Genomic DNA, 14,585 nt, shown 5'->3' on the forward strand with positions numbered 1-14,585 from the left:
GAAGTGGGTTGCGACGAAGATTTCTCCTTTCATTTTTTCACCTTTTCTTTGTCTCCTTTTCCAAAGCCAAAGAGTTATTCAAAAAATGCTTAAAACAAATATTCATATAAATCAGAAATAGATTTTTAACCATTCGTTTTTTTATAGTAGAAAAGAAAAAGAGTTGATGAAAATCCAATTTTTATGATGATTTTCCTGTGGTTACGCGACCACGGTTTGGTTTTTCTATCTCTACTTCATTATTAACTTTGAAAATGTCAGGAGTAAGAGAAACCATGGTGGCAGCATACATGACACTGGTCATTACCATGGATGTGATGGTTAGTCGGTTTGCAGATTGGATTTGAGTGAGCGGGGAGAGGAGGAATAATAGAGATGTCGTCATGGGGAAAGACGACAAAACATGCATAGAAAATTGATGATTTTTGACTTTATAACGTGGATAAAATAGCCACCTTAAACTAGCTAAATATGGTCCTCAGAATACTTTAAAACATTTGTGACTAAAGACTTCAAATTACTCAGTATACTTTGAAAATTTATTTGATAAAAAATCATACGAACACTTAATATCAGTTATTAAAAATGTAAGTTATTAACATCGCAAAACAAATATCCTTTATTGTAAATAAATTGGAAAAACGGTCATAAATGATTTAATGCATTTTTTTAAAGCAAAGATAAAACAGTCCCTATCTAAAAAGCAATTTATTAATGGTCAGGATGGCCGAGCGGTCTAAGGCGCCAGACTCAAGTGTAATAACTTGTTCAGTTCAAACTGAATTCGTACCATGAGCGTTCTGGTCCTCTCTGAGGGCGTGGGTTCAAATCCCACTCCTGACAAACTACTTTTTTTATGTTTAGAAGGTTGATATTAATAAAATACTTCGAGTCAGATTTGTTTAAACATAAGTCCTGATACACTAGAAAAGTATAAACGTATTTCGATTTTGAAATAACTTGTTCTGAACAAACAGAATTTTTCTGAAGAAACTGCTTCAAAAATATTTAAATGTGCTTTTGCGTATAACTCCAGAGGAATCTCTTTTTAAATTAATCAACCTTTTTTCCTAAACATAACTACTGTCAAACAAATGAAACCAGTAAGTATATAGTATTCTTATCGAAGCCAATGAGAATTACATTCTTCTGTCAGGATGGCCGAGCGGTCTAAGGCGCCAGACTCAAGTGTAACAACTTGTTCTGTACCAACAGAATATGTACGATGAGCGTTCTGGTCCTCTCTGAGGGCGTGGGTTCAAATCCCACTCCTGACAAATTATTTTCCAGGCTTCGAAAAGGAAGGACATATAAGGAGGTGTAAAAAGCGAATATGTGAATTGTTTTTTTAAATTGATATTGGAAAAATATTATTTTATGGTTTGGTCTCGGAAAATATTTTCGACAGACCAGACCATAAATCCGTAGAATTTACAGTTTTATAGATATAATAATTTTTGGGGTCGAAAACCTTTTTTTAACTCAAACCTAATAGTAAATTTAAATAATAAAAACTCTATAAAACATATATTTAAATTGTTAATCAAATCAGGAATTTGCATCTCAATTTTCCATTGGTCAGGATGGCCGAGCGGTCTAAGGCGCCAGACTCAAGTGTAATAACTTGTTCAGTTCAAACTGAATTCGTACTAAGAGATTTCTGGTCCTCTCTGAGGGCGTGGGTTCAAATCCCACTCCTGACAAATTTATTTTGTTGACTTGAGACAGACAAACTGTTCGGAGTTAATTGGAGGAGGTTCCAAAATAAAAACTTTTATATTGAATGTGTTATAATGGTGATTTAACTGACTGTTGACTTTCAAAGCAAGATTCTTAAAAAAATTAGAAAAAAATTACAAATTCTATGGCTTCATCTTAATACGCTTGCAAATCAAGAAAATCGAGACCAATTTTTTAATGTATTTGAAAGAAAAGATTACTCTTAGGACCTCTATTTTATACTACCCGTGATGTGACGTTGATATATTCCTATGGTCATGATACCCGACGTTTGACTCAAGTGTAATATCATATTCTGTTCAAACAGAATTCGTGGACAGTATGTTTGGCACTCTCTAAAGATTTCTTAGCATGAAACAGTATAATTGTCGATCTAATCCATTAGAATCAATTGTAACAACTTGTTCAGTTCAAACAGAATTTGTAGTGTGTGGTAATTTGATAAAAAATGGAGCTTTTTACACTACTCGTAAAGCTACGTAGATTTATTCCAATGGGCATGATTTCCGAGGTATTTAGAGCGTCAGACTCAAATGTACGATAAGATTTTTGGTGTTCTCTGCGGGCGTGGAAAAATAAGGTTTTCTCGTCATGTAACAGGACGATTGTCGATAGAATAAATGAATATCAATTATAACAATCTGTTCAGTTCAAGCAGAATTTTTAGGATGAGGACATTTGATAATTCGAAGCTGTATTTTAGACTACTCGTGAAGTGACGTAGATATATTCCAATGGTCATGATTTCCGAGCGTTCTAGAGCGTTGGGCTCAAATGTAATAACTTCTTCAGTTTAAATAGAATTTTTAGGATGAGGTATGTTATACTACTCGTGAAGTAGCGTAGATGTATTCCAACAGTAATGATTTCCGAGGTGTCTAGAATCTGTTCAGTTCAAGCAGAATTTTTAGGATGAGGTAATTTGATAATTTTGAGATCTATGTTGTACTACTCGTGAAGTGACGTAGATATATTCCAACTGTCATGATTTCTCAGCGTTCTAGAGCGTCAGACTCAAATGTAATAACTTCAGTTCAAACTGATTGTACGATGAGATTTCTGGTCTTCTCTGAGGGCGGTTTCAAATTCCACTCGTGGCAAATTATTGTTTTTCCATCATGTAACAGGATGATTGTCGGTAGAATAAATCAATATTAATGGTAACAATCTGTTCAGTCCAAGCAGAATTTTTAGGATGAGTTCAGCTCGGAGCTCTATTTTATTTATACTGCTCGCAAAGTGACGTAGATATATGCCAATGGTAATGATTGCAGAGCTGACCTGAGCGTCAGACTCAAATGTAATAACTTGTTCAGTTCAAACTGAATCTTAATATGAGATTTCTGGTCTTCTCTGAAGGCGTGGCTGATTGATAAATTAATTTTTTCTCGTCATGTTGCAGGATGAATGCATCAGACTCAATTGTAACAACATATTCAGTTCAAATAGAATGTGTAGGAGAGACAATATGATAGTTCGAAGCTGTGTTTGGAGATAAGCATTATGCCTGCTTATCTCCAAACACAGCTTCAAACTATCATATTGTCTCTCCTACACATTCTATTTGAACTGAATATGTTGTTACAATTAAGTTCCCGAACCACAAAAACAAAACCGAACCACAAAAACGCAGATGTCTGCTGTCAAGATTCAACGACGAATTTGAATCAAGACTTTCCATGTAGCTCAGATTCCCGAGGGCTCTAAGGTGGTACATTCAGCTGCAACATATTTTTTTCTGTTCTGCTTCACTGTGAGTGTCTAACAAATGATGTTTTGATAACCCACGTTAAGACTAATTTTTTTTAATCAATGTCGTTTCTGAGATTTGAAATTGTAATAACTTGTTCTGTTCAAACAGAATTTGTAAGATGAGAATTCTAGACTTTTCCGAGGGCTTGAGAGCATTTTTTGGATGAGACAAACCATTTTTATTATCATAACCATTCATGATTATCAAAATATTCATGCATCTCGAGGCCTACGTTTTCTGTAACCTTAACAATGGAGTTTTTAGGATCTTAAAGGTATTCAGCAACTGAAATTACGAAATTATATTCCGATACCCATGGTCAGGATGGTCGAGCGGTCTAAGAGACTTTTAGTATTTTCGATGAGACCTCTAATATTTTTCGAGGAAGTTTGACAGAATTTGTAGGATGAAACTTATATTCCCTTCCGAGGGTTTGACAATTTCTTCCTATTTACAGTCTTCCGCATGAAATAGTCAAATAAAAAAATCCACCAACAATTAACTCCTTAAATCTCAATAGGATACATAAAAATTGTCCCACATTTTCAGAGACCTTAAATACCAAATCGGCATCCCAGAATTGACACTGCTAACCATATTCATGGCCATGCTTTTTTGTGTGTAATATGACGGTTATAATAATCTGCCATCAATAGAAATAAAAAATAAAACAAGAAAAGAGAAAAAACTGAAGAAAAAAACGAAATAAAGAAAGGAGATGATAGTGATATTGTTGTTGTTGCTGCTATTCACTGATTTGTTTTGAGAGCCACAAACGTGTTGAATACTCAAATAAGGTTGAATGCTTACACGAAATAGGATTGCAGCAGCAAGTTTTTCGAAACAGATGCTAAGTTTTATAGACCATTTTTGTGCAGCGAACGAGCAATAAGTGAACACCAGTAGCAGTTGAGTTAACCATTAAATAGGAATATGAGGAAAAACCAGATTCAAATCCGTTGCTGCAACTACAAGATATGGGTCAAATTGGCTGTTTATATGCAAAAGTAAAATGAGACGAAGAAGAACACGAACAAGGCCAATAAAGAAAAAAGTAGTGAAAAGGAATATTTTTAATATAAAAAAATAATAGAAAGGGCTGAAGGAACGTGAATTTTTATATAAAATTCTTAGACATTGGAAAAGGAAAAAATAGGAGAGGAGAAAATAATTCTCTGCCTTCTATTAGCCTGTGATAGCCATCCATCAACTCCATGGTATGGCCTGGCATGGTGTATTCAATAATCTATTGCACATTGCCAATAAGTCATCATAACCATTCACTTAGCCAGTCGACAGTTTTCCTCATTATATATTCCGAACACATCCTTTAAAATATTTTATGAATATTAAAATTTTATGTGAATGACTATGTTCATGGCATATTAAGTAGCCTAATAATCATGAAATATGAGAATATTTACGCGAATTTGATAATTGTGGAGTTTTTCTAGCGGAGTAGTTGAGGGGGAAAGCGGGAGAGAGTGAGAAAATGGAAGTAGTAATATTGTGAATGGCAATCAAACGCATGTCAGGATGGCCGAGCGGTCTAAGGCGCCAGACTCAAGTGTAATAACTTGTTCAGTTCCTGCTGAATTTGTACGATGAGCGTTCTGGTCCTCTCTGAGGGCGTGGGTTCAAATCCCACTCCTGACAAATTATTTTATTACGTGGAACATATTTGAAATAATTTAAGAGAACTTCCAAAAAATACTTTACACTTCAAAATGTTTAAATTAATTGACAATAGTATGTGCGCCTTGTGTCCAAAAACTAAGTTCACCAAATTATTTTGAAATGAAAAGTAATTAAAAATTTATCGTCTAAGCTTGATGCCTGACGAACGATATTTAATATCATAGTAATAACCAATACAAGAAAATCTGGACCTATATTTTGTAGTACCTAAAAATACTAATTTTTTTAGGACACTCATTTTATTCTGCAACTGAAGTGACGAAGTTATATTTCGATATTTCAATGGTCAGGATGGCCGAGCGGTCTAAGGCGCCAGACTCAAGTGTAATAACTTGTTCAGTTCCAGCTGAATTTGTACGATGAGCGTTCTGGTCCTCTCTGAGGGCGTGGGTTCAAATCCCACTCCTGACAAACTATTTTTTCATGTTTAGAAAGAATAATATGAATAAAATACTTCGAGTGAGATTTGTTTAAACATAAGTCCCTATACAGTAGGTAAATATAAAATTATTTAGATTTTGTAATAACTTGTTGTGCTCAAACAGAATTTGTATGAAGAAACGCCAGTGTCAAATTTACAAATGTGAAAATTATCCGTGGAAATCTCCAATTTAGTAAATTATTTTTCTAAAAAGAACGCCTGTCAAACAAATGAAGCCAGTATGTATATACATTTCTTATCGAAGCCAATGAGAATTACATTCTTATGTCAGGATGGCCGAGCGGTCTAAGGCGCCAGACTCAAGTGTAATAACTTGTTCAGTTCTAACTGAATTCGTACGATGAGCGTTCTGGTCCTCTCTGAGGGCGTGGGTTCAAATCCCACTCCTGACAAATACTTTTTTATACTTCAAACCGTATTTTTTGGTTAACTAAATAGCCGAAGGACACCTGCACCCAAATACTTTTTTATACTTCAAACCGTATTTCTTGGTTAACTAAATAGCCAAAGGACACCAGCACCCTGTTACGGTAAAATTTGAAAAGATCAAATTCAAATAACTTACTAGAGAACCCATTAGTTTTGAAATTTAATAATAATAATAATTTTCGATTAGAGGAGGTAGTAATAATTTATTCGGATTCGTTTCAGTATATTTTTGAGAAAGGGTCTGCATTTTTTAACAAGGTAATGAGAATTACAATCTTATGTCAGGATGTCCGAGCAGTCTAAATTGTCAATGAAATGCGAAATTGCCACTTCAATTTTCCATTGGTCAGGATGGCCGAGCGGTCTAAGGCGCCAGACTCAAGTGTAATAACTTGTTCAGTTTAAACTGAATTTGTACGATGAGCGTTCTGGTCCTCTCTGAGGGCGTGGGTTCAAATCCCACTCCTGACAAAGAACTTTTTATATTCAAATCAAATATTACAGAAATAAAAAAGAATATTTCATTATAAATGTGATTTTATTTCTGGCAAATTATCCAAAGAGAAAATATTTAATTCAGATATGTATAGTAATATTTTGCCCAAGTCATTGAGAATTACAATCATATTTCAGGATCTCACATTAGTCTGACCCAAGCGTGATAACTCAGAATTCTTGTGAAAGGACCTCGGTTACTTTTTCGCTTAGGTTTATTCGTAAGATGTGAAAAGATATTTCTGCTTCGCTATTAGGTCAACTTATATTTTTTAAACAAAGTCATAAATTCACTTAACTTAAGAACATTGTGATTTTCTTAAAACATTATTTCATTCTTCAAATTGTTTCAATTTAAATTCCTCCATTAGCCTTTGGTTCGCAATTTGATGGCGTAAGCCTTTGGTTAGACATTAATTGGCAAATTAATGTAATCTACCATTAGATTAATCGAATCGATGGCAAATGATGTTCAAGGAAATTAATAATAATAATGAGGATGATAGAGTTTAAAGGTATAAGGAGAAAAAAATGGTGAGTTAAAAAAACGGCAATAGATAAATTAGCCAATTAAATACAAACTTCATGATACATAAAAAGAGTTTAAAAACAACTCGAGACTTCGACGGAAAGAAAAATAATGATTTTGGTGCTTGGTGCAAATCATAGTTAATCAGATAGTAGGGAGAGGTCATATTAATCTAGATCAAATTTCTTTCATCAGTCTATTTCTTTAATAGAAACGTATAAATGACAGAAACTAGTATGTCAATAAAGTTTACAGTCAAATTATGGATTCAGGGAGTGAACCGAAAGGAAAGAGCTACGGCAAATTACCAACCTCCTACAGATCATAAGACATAATCATCCCATCAAAGTGAATTGTAAAATATCTAGCCATGAGTATAGATTTGAGCCATACCTATACAAAACTGATTATTATGCCGCTCCTGAAATACCATATCGGTTAACTAGACTAATGAAAAACGTTTTTTGGCTACTACCAAACCGATGAAAGATCCTCGTAGAGATGAACAACAGTGTACTATTGTAGGGATCACGAATGAATTTGACAGGATTTTGAAAAATTGATACTTCATCATACAGAAAGGTCTTCAATGAAGCCATACTCGTTATAACTGGAACGATCCACATCGATTTACAGGCAATTGAGCGACAAACTTCTCATCGACAATCTACAGTGTGGGTCATAGGAATAGTGGAATGGCAAAATCAAACGAAGAACGAACATACACACGAACTGATCCCAAATATATAGATATGGTGTAGCAAGAAAGAGAAGATTCCGAACCGAAATTTGCCATATAACTTGCAGCAACATATCAGAAAAGATGATGGGAAGCAATCTCCAAATAGAGAGTAGAGGCGAAGTCTGAACGTTAGAAAATATTGAACTATGGAATTTTCCAGATACCCGTTTTTAATGCCGAATAAAGTCCACAAAATATTTTAGAAATATCCTTACCTAAAAATGTTCAATAAAATATTTAAAAGCAAAAAAAAATATTTTGTCAGGAGTGGGATTTGAACCCACGCCCTCAGAGAGGACCAGAACGCTCATCGTACGAATTCAGTTTGGACTGAACAAGATATTACACTTGAGTCTGGCGCCTTAGACCGCTCGGCCATCCTGACACGTGACGGACGGGTGGCAAATGACAAGCTGCTTTTGACGCTTGTAATTAACTTCAAAAATCTCACAATAAAGAGAAAACAAACTTTAAAAAGTATAAAAAATTATAAAATATAAAAAATAATATGAATAATATATTTATATGAAATGTAAAAAAAAATATTTTTTATAAAATATAAAAGAAACATTTTAATTAAATGTAAAAAATATTTTATACAAAATATAAAAAATATATAAAATAAAAAATCAATAAAAATAAAAATATATAAAAAAATAAAAATATATAAAAAAATAAAAATATATAAAAAATATATAAAATATATACAAAAATATATAAAAAATATATAAAATATATAAAAAAATATATAAAATGTATAAAAAAAATATATATATATATAATATATATAAAATATATAAAAATATATATAAAATATATAAAAATATATATAAAATATATAAAAAAATATATAAAATATATAAAAAAATATATAAAATATATAATATATAAAAAATATCTAAAATAAAAAAATATATAATATATAAAAAATATATAAAATATATAAAAAAAATATATAAAATATATAAAAAATATATAAAATATATAAAAAAATATATAAAATATATAAAAAATATATAAAATATATAAAAAAAATATATAAAATATATAAAAAATATATAAAAAAAATAAAAAATATATAAAAAAATAAAAATATATAAAAAAATAAAAATATATAAAAAAATAAAAATATATAAAAATATAAAAAATATATAAAATATATACAAAAATATATAAAAAATAAATAAAATATATAAAAAAAATATATAAAATATATAAAAAATATATAAAATGTATAAAAAAAATATATAAAATATATAAAAAAATATATAAAATATATAAAAAAATATATAAAATATATAATATATATAAAAATATATATAAAATATATAAAAAAATATATAAAATATATAATATATAAAAAAATATTTAAAAAATATATAAAATATACAAAAAATATATATAAAATATATAAAAATATATAAAAAATATATAAATAAATATATAAAATATATAAAAAAATATATAAAATATATAAAAAATATATAAAATATATAAAAAATATATAAAATATATAAAAAAATATATAAAATATATAATAAAATATATAAAAAAATATATAAAATATATAATAAAATATATAAAAAATATATGAAATAAAAAAATATATAAAATAAAAAAATATATAAAATAAAAAATATATAAAATAAAAAATATATAAAATAAAAAATATATACAATTAAAAATATATAAAATGAAAAATATATAAAATAAAAAATATATAAAATAAAAAATATATAAAATAAAAAATATATAAAATAAAAAATATATAAAATAAAAATATACAAAATAAAAAACATATAAAATAAAAAATATATAAAATAAAAAATATAAAAATATATAAAATAAAAAATATAAAAATATATAAAATAAAAAATAAAAAAATATATAAAATAAAAAAATATATAAAATAAAAAATATAAAAATATATAAAATAAAACATATATAAAATAAAACATATATAAAATAAAAAATATAAAAATATTTTTAAAAAATATAAAAATATTTATAAAAAATATAAAAATATATATAAAAAATATAAAAATATTTATAAAAAATATAAAAATATATTATAAAAAATATAAAAATATATATAAAAAATATAAAAATATATTATAAAAAATATAAAAATATTTATAAAAAATATAAAAATATTTATAAAAAATATAAAAATATTTATAAAAAATATAAAAATATTTATAAAAAATATAAAAATATTTATAAAAAATAATTTGTCAGGAGTGGGATTTGAACCCACGCCCTCAGAGAGGACCAGAACGCTCATCGTACAAATTCAGTTGAAACTGAACAAGTTATTACACTTGAGTCTGGCGCCTTAGACCGCTCGGCCATCCTGACCTGTGACGAAGTGATGTATCGGCATGTTGATGACTACACACAACGTTGAATATACAACGTAACAACAATTTATTTTTAGAATTCTAAAAATAAACGATCGGCACAACGAAGTCACAAATTGTGTGTGGCGAGCACACACACATACAGACAACATTCAAATTAGTAGCACTTTCGTTTCGTTGTTGACGGGGTCGGCATACAATCAATTTTATGTGTGTGTGGGGAAATTTGATAAGTTATTCTGGGGGGAAGGCAGAAAGAATATTGAAGCGTTCTTTATAGAGTGCGTCACGTACAATAATTTATCAGGCGAGCCAACTAGCCGGCCGGTCGGCTGTTTGGCAGTAAAATCATAAATCGTTGTGGTTATTATTTTATATGAATGCTTATCTAGTAGTTGTTGGTGTTGTTGTTGTTTACTTGAGTATATAATGGGGTAATAATTATTCGATATTCTTATAAAAATGTTTATTTAGATTTCAATTCCAATTATTTTATGACAAATCATTTAACAGATTTTTTTGTTGTTGATGATTTGAAGTGTTTTTATAAGGAATGGGGCTACTGTTACGGTAGTTGATAGACATGAATTAAAAAAAAATAAGTTTTTGTTGTAGGAACTTACAAAAAATGTATGGTCACACACATTATGATTGATTAACATACCTGAAACGAGAAAGAATAATTAATTTTATTAGAGGTGGTCTTGGATTTTTAAAAGAAATCGAGACGAGAAATGGCTCATGGCGAGGATTATTAAAAAATATTTTTAAAAAATATATTTTTTAGAGATACCATCATCATAAAAGAGGAAAGTGATTGACTGATTTAACGATTCACCAACGCCCAGACGAAACGGCTGAAGCTAGAATCTTGAAATTTTGGGTGAACGTCACTCTTGGTCCAAAGGTGACAGATAAGGCTGGGTTTTTGGAAATCCGTACTAGAACTAGAACGAAAAGTACCAAAGGTGATACCATTTGTGTTTGTCGAACCGGTAGAGCTAGAACTCTGAAATTTGGATTGGTGGTCACTGATGGAGTGTAGGATAGGTGTAGCAAAGGGTTTTTGGAACTTCGAACTATAACTATCCGAAAAGTACTAAAATGTACTTAATTTGGTACAATTTCGTAACATGTGAATGGATAGAGCTAAAAACTTCAAATGTGGAATGCGAATTAGAGTTGAGGTGTAGAGTATATTTAAGGAGATGGTTTCGAAAACGTGTACTCATGTGTACGAAAAGTACTATATGGTACTATATTTGGTACAAATTTAATTTGGAGATACAAATCGAGCTGGAATATGAAATTAAAAGTACCGTCGGAGTGTAGGATTGGGATATGAACGTAGTTTTAGAAATTTGTTACTTGTGTGTACGAAAAGTACTAAATCGTACTATAATCGGTACAGTTTGGATTTGGGTGAACCGATAGAGCGGGAACAATGAAATTTGGTTTGGTGGTCGTGGGGTCAGGATTCAGTTTAAGAAAATGATACTTATGTGTACTAAACGGTACTAAATTTGGTACAATTTAAATTTTAGGAGAACCAATAGAGCTAAAATCATGAAATTTGGAGTCAGGATCACTGTTGAGGTGTAAGATTGAGATATGTAGCAATTTTTGGAAATTTGTACTAAATTTGGTACAATTGGAATTGTGGGTGAAGCGATAGAGTTGAAATCATAAAATTTTGATTAAGGTTCATTGTGGAGGTGTAAGATTGGGGTATGTTTGAAGTTTTGGAAATTGGTACTACTGTGTACTAAATTTTGTACAATTTGAATTGTGGGTGAACCGATAGCGTTGGAATCCTGAAAGTTGGATGTAGTATCACTGTGGGGGTGTTGGTTTGGCTTAAGTAAGAAGCTATGGAAATTCCTACTACTTTGTACTAAATTTGGTACAATTTAAATTGTGGGTGAAGCGATAGAGTTGGAATCCTGAAACTTATATTTAGGACCACTGTGGGGGTGTAGGTTCGGGGTAAGAAGGAGGTTTTGGAAATTCGTACTACTGTGTACTAAATTTGGTACAATTCGAAGTGTGGGCAAACCGATAGAGTTTGAAATGTTGTACTAAATGGTACTCAAATTTAATTTATGGTCGATATATTTTGTGGATTACTTTTTCTGACATATGGAGTTTTCTGTGAAAATAAAATAATATGTTAATACATGTTTAACCCTTTGTGGCCCAATGCTGCCCACAGGCAACAACATGTTTTAGAGCTCATATTTAATATGCAGCTAGCAGATATATATGTTTTGAATTTCATATGTCAAACCCTGATTATGGACGACACATATCAAAAGAAAAAATCAGAAAAATTCAAAATTGTGGTAAAGCTATGAGCATTTCAATACAGAGAAGAGGGTAAATTTGAATTTAAATCTCTTCGTATTCAAATTGTACGAATGCTGCCATCAGGACTATTTTTAATTCTTGTAAAAATGAATATAGAGGATAATTTAAAATAATTTTTCTGTTGATTTTGCATTTGTATCTCACGAATGTAAGAACGTAACGATGTCTTATTTTGTGCATATCCTATTTAGAATAGTTGCATTAAATCCGTGAACAGAAATTTGTTCTAAGATTGCGAAAAAAATCAGGGCTCAAAGGGTTAAAAATTTACAACATTCGCTAACGAAGTTGCGGGCATATGCTAGTAAAAAATATTTTTTGAAGATACCACCAAGGCGTGGATTAGAAAAAAATGTTTTTTGAAGATACCACCAAGGCGTGGATTAGTAAAAAAAAATATTCTTAGCCTCTCTCCAAAAAAATCGAAAAATCTGAAATTTGTTTGTTTACATTCTTCATGTGTTTTATGTAGAAAAATAAACAAAAAATCGGAAAATAGCTCCGACTAACCAGGGAGAAATAAGAACAACAAACATTAACCTTTTTTCCAGTTAACTTTTTTATTTTTACGTTTTCCAACACTGTATTTTCCAACGAGTTAAATTTAAATTTGAATGCAAGGGATAAGAGGGTTTGGCCCCACTGTGGGAAAACGGCGGGGACTAGAATATTGTGGTTTACATTTTCGAAAAGGGCATCGAAAATGCTTCTAGGCCAAATTTTTCCCGAAGCTCTGTGGCTTTTCTTAGACCCACAGTGGCCAGATATAAATTCCATATAAGGGGACAATAGGTTAGGTCCCACTGTGGGAAAACGGCCGGGACTAGAATATTGTGGTATGCATTTCCGAAAAGGGCATCGAAAATGCTTCTAGGCCAAATTTTTCCCGAAGCTCTGTGGCTTTTCTTAGACCCACAGTGGCCAGATTTGAATTCCATATAAGGGGACAATAGGTTAGGTCCCACTGTGGGAAAACGGCCGGGACTAGAATATTGTGGTATGCATTTCCGAAAAGGGCATCGAAAATGCTTCTAGGCCAAATTTTTCCCGAAGCTCTGTGGCTTTTCTTAGACCCACAGTGGCCAGATTTGAATTCCATATAAGGGGACAATAGGTTAGGTCCCACTGTGGGAAAACGGCCGGGACTAGAATATTGTGGTATGCATTTCCGAAAAGGGCATCGAAAATGCTTCTAGGCCAAATTTTTCCCGAAGCTCTGTGGCTTTTCTTAGACCCACAGTGGCCAGATTTGAATTCCATATAAGGGGACAATAGGTTAGGTCCCACTGTGGGAAAACGGCCGGGACTAGAATATTGTGGTATGCATTTCCGAAAAGGGCATCGAAAATGCTTCTAGGCCAAATTTTTCCCGAAGCTCTGTGGCTTTTCTTAGACCCACAGTGGCCAGATTTGAATTCCATATAAGGGGACAATAGGTTAGGTCCCACTGTGGGAAAACGGCCGGGACTAGAATATTGTGGTATGCATTTCCGAAAAGGGCATCGAAAATGCTTCTAGGCCAAATTTTTCCCGAAGCTCTGTGGCTTTTCTTAGACCCACAGTGGCCAGATTTGAATTCCATATAAGGGGACAATAGGTTAGGTCCCACTGTGGGAAAACGGCCGGGACTAGAATATTGTGGTATGCATTTCCGAAAAGGGCATCGAAAATGCTTCTAGGCCAAATTTTTCCCGAAGCTCTGTGGCTTTTCTTAGACCCACAGTGGCCAGATTTGAATTCCATATAAGGGGACAATAGGTTAGGTCCCACTGTGGGAAAACGGCCGGGACTAGAATATTGTGGTATGCATTTCCGAAAAGGGCATCGAAAATGCTTCTAGGCCAAATTTTTCCCGAAGCTCTGTGGCTTTTCTTAGACCCACAGTGGCCAGATATAAATTCCATATAAGGGGACAATAGGTTAGGTCCCACTGTGGGAAAACGGCCGGGACTAGAATATTGTGGTATGCATTTCCGAAAAGGGCATCGAAAATGCTTCTAGGCCAAATTTTTCCCGAAGCTCTGTGGCTT

The 14,585-nt window shown here is 31.5% G+C and overlaps 9 non-coding genes across 9 annotated transcripts; 7 read left to right on the plus strand and 2 right to left on the minus strand.

Annotated features, from left to right (window-relative positions):
* The first annotated feature begins 717 nt into the window (after window positions 1-717).
* On the plus strand, window positions 718-843 carry Trnal-caa (transfer RNA leucine (anticodon CAA)). The gene is made up of 2 exons: window positions 718-755; window positions 799-843. It is a non-coding gene; the product is annotated as a tRNA-Leu (tRNA).
* A 308-nt stretch (window positions 844-1,151) lies between these two features.
* Window positions 1,152-1,277, plus strand: Trnal-caa (transfer RNA leucine (anticodon CAA)). Its single transcript has 2 exons — window positions 1,152-1,189; window positions 1,233-1,277. It is a non-coding gene; the product is annotated as a tRNA-Leu (tRNA).
* A 300-nt stretch (window positions 1,278-1,577) lies between these two features.
* Window positions 1,578-1,703, plus strand: Trnal-caa (transfer RNA leucine (anticodon CAA)). The gene is made up of 2 exons: window positions 1,578-1,615; window positions 1,659-1,703. It is a non-coding gene; the product is annotated as a tRNA-Leu (tRNA).
* Window positions 1,704-5,023: 3,320 nt separating this feature from the next.
* Window positions 5,024-5,149, plus strand: Trnal-caa (transfer RNA leucine (anticodon CAA)). Its single transcript has 2 exons — window positions 5,024-5,061; window positions 5,105-5,149. It is a non-coding gene; the product is annotated as a tRNA-Leu (tRNA).
* A 327-nt stretch (window positions 5,150-5,476) lies between these two features.
* On the plus strand, window positions 5,477-5,602 carry Trnal-caa (transfer RNA leucine (anticodon CAA)). The gene is made up of 2 exons: window positions 5,477-5,514; window positions 5,558-5,602. It is a non-coding gene; the product is annotated as a tRNA-Leu (tRNA).
* A 297-nt stretch (window positions 5,603-5,899) lies between these two features.
* Trnal-caa (transfer RNA leucine (anticodon CAA)) lies at window positions 5,900-6,025 on the plus strand. Its single transcript has 2 exons — window positions 5,900-5,937; window positions 5,981-6,025. It is a non-coding gene; the product is annotated as a tRNA-Leu (tRNA).
* A 382-nt stretch (window positions 6,026-6,407) lies between these two features.
* On the plus strand, window positions 6,408-6,533 carry Trnal-caa (transfer RNA leucine (anticodon CAA)). The gene is made up of 2 exons: window positions 6,408-6,445; window positions 6,489-6,533. It is a non-coding gene; the product is annotated as a tRNA-Leu (tRNA).
* A 1,554-nt stretch (window positions 6,534-8,087) lies between these two features.
* On the minus strand, window positions 8,088-8,213 carry Trnal-caa (transfer RNA leucine (anticodon CAA)). The gene is made up of 2 exons: window positions 8,176-8,213; window positions 8,088-8,132 (listed from the first exon to the last, which is right to left on the minus strand). It is a non-coding gene; the product is annotated as a tRNA-Leu (tRNA).
* Window positions 8,214-10,060: 1,847 nt separating this feature from the next.
* On the minus strand, window positions 10,061-10,186 carry Trnal-caa (transfer RNA leucine (anticodon CAA)). The gene is made up of 2 exons: window positions 10,149-10,186; window positions 10,061-10,105 (listed from the first exon to the last, which is right to left on the minus strand). It is a non-coding gene; the product is annotated as a tRNA-Leu (tRNA).
* Window positions 10,187-14,585: the final 4,399 nt, after the last annotated feature.

The sequence above is a fragment of the Musca vetustissima genome, unplaced genomic scaffold (assembly GCF_032173495.1).
Source record: "Musca vetustissima isolate MV318-11 ecotype Yass unplaced genomic scaffold, APGP_CSIRO_Mvet_v1 utg175051, whole genome shotgun sequence".
Taxonomy (NCBI): Eukaryota; Metazoa; Arthropoda; class Insecta; order Diptera; family Muscidae; genus Musca; species Musca vetustissima.